Source organism: Medicago sativa, chromosome 3 (genome assembly GCF_051527215.1).
Source record: "Medicago sativa cultivar Bolivia chromosome 3, Bolivia_mono, whole genome shotgun sequence".
NCBI classification, from domain to species: domain Eukaryota; kingdom Viridiplantae; phylum Streptophyta; class Magnoliopsida; order Fabales; family Fabaceae; genus Medicago; species Medicago sativa.
The window spans coordinates 70772607-70777092 of NC_140751.1; the positions used below are offsets into that span (position 1 = coordinate 70772607).

At 32.3% G+C, this 4486-nt stretch overlaps 1 long non-coding RNA gene across 1 annotated transcript; it reads left to right on the plus strand.

Annotated features, from left to right (window-relative positions):
• Positions 1 to 2653: 2653 nt before the first annotated feature.
• On the plus strand, positions 2654 to 4486 carry LOC146939757 (uncharacterized). Its single transcript, XR_015033467.1, has 2 exons — positions 2654 to 3543; positions 3661 to 4486. It is a non-coding gene; the product is annotated as an uncharacterized LOC146939757 (long non-coding RNA).

Here is a 4486-nt window from a genome sequence, read left to right on the forward strand (position 1 = left end):
TAAAAAGTAGCGATTGAGAAACTAGATCTTCAATTGATACCAAGTAGACATGTGCAACCACTCAGTGAGTATACAAACAATCAGAGCCAGAGACGGAACCAAGTATAAGGAAATTGGGGCGGTCGCCACCCATAGATATTAAATTATACTTGGTCCTTCTATGTAACTAAGTAGCTTCGCCCCCCTAAATATATATGTTTCACTTCTATTTTTTCATAAAATAAAAAATGTGTGGTGTGCATACTCATTATTCACCCTCATCACCTTTAAAGAATTAACTTGATATTCCTCCTTCTTTTCTTTAAAAATTTGCTACTACTTAATATATATATATATATATATATATATATATATATATATATATATATATATATATATATATATAATATTAACATGCATGTAATATATGTTTTTCTGAGTTTAACTTAATTGATAGAGAGATTACATGTAATATATGTAGGGACTGAGGTTCGAACCTCAGACATCCCACTTATTTACTTTATGACGTGAATATCTAACCATTATGCTACTAGATCGAAAAATAAATAATTATTTTATAATATAAAAAAATAAGAATGATCTTAACATTCTTCAAAAAAAGAATGATCTTAACAAGACACACTTTTACCACATAAAAAAAAGGGTTAATTATGTTTTTGGTCCCTACAAAATTGCGATCTTGTAAGTTTAGTCCTTACTTAATTTTAATAGCATTTTTAATCCCTACAAAAAAAAAAATTACTTATAGTTTTAGTCCCTACTAAAATAAATTTTGTTTAATTATCCTTAAACTCTTAAATTTTTTAACGATTCTTTTTATACAAGTTTAGAACACTATGAAAGGTTCATTTACTAAAATCTATAATTTTTTAACATGAAATAAATTAAATATGAATTTTTTAAAATGACAAAAGTTTAAGATATAAGTAACAAAAATATGGACGTAGAAATCAAATTTTTGCGATATTTTTTTTGGAGGACCTTTTAATAACGTTCTTAACACGCCTGTAAAAAATTGTTGAAAAACTTAAGAGTTTAAGCATAAATTAAACAAATTTGGATTGAGTAAGGACTAATATTGAGTGCCGAAATTTTTTGTAGGGATTAAAAATGCTATTAAAATTAAGTAAGGACTAAACTTACAAGGTCGTAATTTTGTAGGGACCAAAAACATAATTAACCCTAAAAAAAACACTCTCTTACGTACTATTTTCAACACATATTCTTTTATTAGTTGAAATTTAGGAGTCTCGTTAAATTTATATGAATCCTATAATTTAGTCAAATGGAAGATTAATGTTTTTCTCGCAAATTTTTATTTAGACACCATATATTTATACGATTTTTGAAAGAAAAAAAATATCCCTTCCCTCGTGTGTTCGTTCTCTCATCTCAGACATCCACACTCAATAATATACGATGTCAAAATACGATGTAGGAAATTGTGTGTCAAAATAAAATAATAATTTAACGGAATTCATTTGAATTGCAAACCGTGAAAAAGTGTGTATTGAAAAGGTGTGTTAGAGTGTGTGCCGCCATCACTCTTTAAAAAACAAAAATTAAGTTGGATGAAAGATAAGTAACAAAAATAGATTGTAAAAGTGTTTCCATCTATTCATGTTGTGTTATTATTTTTCCTGATAGAATAGGAAATACTCAACAATTTTCGTCACCCTCGCTAAATTTTCCTGGCTTGTTCGACCACTCAATGAGTATAGGAACAATCTGAGCCTCTTGTTTGTTTCTAAGATGCTTGGTGGATTTATAGTGCTGCAAGTTTACAAGAAACGTATATGATGTGCATTGCATCCCAAAGTTGGTTGTGTTGAAATGCATGACTCCTAAAGTCATTTGGAATACAAGAATAAGGAGGATATGTATTCTTTGGTGGTTCGCCCATCTAGTTCGTTGTGTTGTATGTGATCAATATACGTGAATCTAAGAGTCATTTAAATCACGAGAGTGAGAAAAACTCAATGATGTGTGATTATTCTAATAATATTTTTAAAATATTTTTTAATTGAAATTAATGATATATAATTGTGTTTTATCTTTTTTTAATTAACATAGACCATGCCGGCCCACATGGACCTACGGTTTAGCCTATGACATGCCATACTAAATATATATCTTTTTAAATAGAGAAGATCTAGACCTTTTTAAAAACTTATTTAGCTTAACAGGTCGGATTGCATGCCATTAAAAAAGTCTCTTAGGCTTATCCAGCCGGCCTACATAAATATGAATAACATTATTTATTATTATATTAAATTTTATTTTATACTTTAAATTAAATTATAAATTTGTTAACCTTATCACTAATTTAAGCTTATTGCTGGTCTAATTGTTGTTTGTTTTATGTTTCTTAGGTTTATTTATATGTTATGAGGTGAAGTGTCTATTTTTTGTGTGAACCGTCTGATTCATAGGATAAGAAAGTTTTATTAATTTGAAATTTGACCGAGAGGTAAGTAAAGTGTTATAAAAAAAGGGTTTTTCTAACCTGAACAACATTGCACAGGATAATAAGCAATTAATGCACTTTTTTTTCTCTCTCTCTTATTAACCATTCTCGCTCATTTCTCTGCCTTATTAATTAGACTTTAAGAATTTTAACTATCATCATCTTCATCGTTACAATCACTAGGGATGGCAATTGGACCCAGACCCTATGGGTACCCGCAAAAAATACCCACAATGGGTAGGGTAAAACCCCGCATTTATGGGTTTGGGCATGGGTCCGGGTAATACCCACAAATTTAAATGGGTATGGACACGGGTAAGGGTACTATACTGCCCAGACCCGCAACCCCGCATATACATATATATAAATATCATAAATAATTTATTTATTTTTGGTGTATAATTAATTTATTTATTTAGTTCTTTAAGCCTAAACCTAAACTTAAACCAAAAAACTGCTTAATACAATAACAACTTCATCATGTTGGTGTACAATTTTTTAGGGATATTTTGGATGTTTCTTATTTGACTAAATATCATGATTTGTACTATTTTATGAGTTAATTTTAAAAAATTTGGATTGTAGTTTTATTTCATTTGTGATGTTTTTATTGTCTTTTCATAGTTAAAGTGCGGGTAATGGGTGCGGGTATGGACACTTAGGTACCCATAGGGTATGGGGAAGGGGACTAAAGTTATTGCCCACGAGGGTACATGCACAGGTACGAGTATTTTTTACAAATGCGGGTATGGGGAAGGGCACTGTAGTACCCTACCCATAGGGTACCCATTGCCATCCGTAACAATCACAGTAACCGTACATTCACAATTGAATAACGACAAAAAACATAACGAAAGTCTAGCGAGCACACTTTTCTGCTTCTCTCTCTTATAACTCCAATAAGAAAACAAGCTTTCTCAGAAGCAAAACCCAAACGAGCTCTGTCTTCCTTTGTCTTTGAATTCCACCGTCACTTCATCGGTGAAGAATCCATTAGCTGCAGCTTGCACGATTGCCGTCAACGGACTCACTCAGCTTCACCGCAATGGAAGAAGCCAATGCTGGAATAAATCTCAGTTTTGTTCTTCACTTTCTCTCTTGAATAATTCCACCATGACAAAAATACATGTTTGTGTTTCAGGCTAATATCAAGCAACCCCTCAGCCTCATTACCATTGCTTTCATCTTTGCAGGTTAATTTCCCAAGCATGTCGACGAACTCAGTCTAATCGTCGGTCTCGACGGGTTCTTAAAATTAGAGATAACATCATTTTTTAAATTCTTCAATGGGCTATAATGGCTACAGATGTTTCTGTAAAACTCTGATTGTCTTTCCATATATTGCAGTGTGTTTTGTGGTGGTATTGTATACAAACTGGTGGTTCTCTGTTTTGCTCGGTTATGCAGGTTCTAATGTTAAAAAGGTGGTGGTGGAATTGCGCACAAACCACTATGATTTTCATAAGCAAACTGGATTACTGGACATTTGATTCACTCAATTGTAAATTATACACAAATCTAATTTTCCATAGGAATTTTAAAAGGAGATGCTTGCGTTGTAATAAAAAAGCATTCGTGATACCGTCGTGAAATTTTGGTCCGCGACAAAGAGCAATGCTCATCACAATTATACCACCGCCACCCATACCTCTATGAATATCATCACCCTCAACATTCTTCAGACCATGTCCCTTCGATACCATAACAATCAACTACCCATCCACTGACACCGCATTAGCAAGCTCCGGCAATGTCAAATCCGGCAACCGGAATCTCCATACATATAAGGCTCTAACTAATCAAAAGACAATTTCAATGATTCACTGTAATTAGTGCTAACAAGGGAAAGGTCACATGGCAAGGAAATCACAATGAGGAGAATTTGAGAATCAATTTCGTTAAACATAATTGGGAGAATATATAATTGAATATGGGTAAAGAAGACGGGTTGAAATTTTGTATATTATCTCTCTCTCAATGAATTCCACCTTCTCTCAAATTGTGCTTGTTTCTTTACTG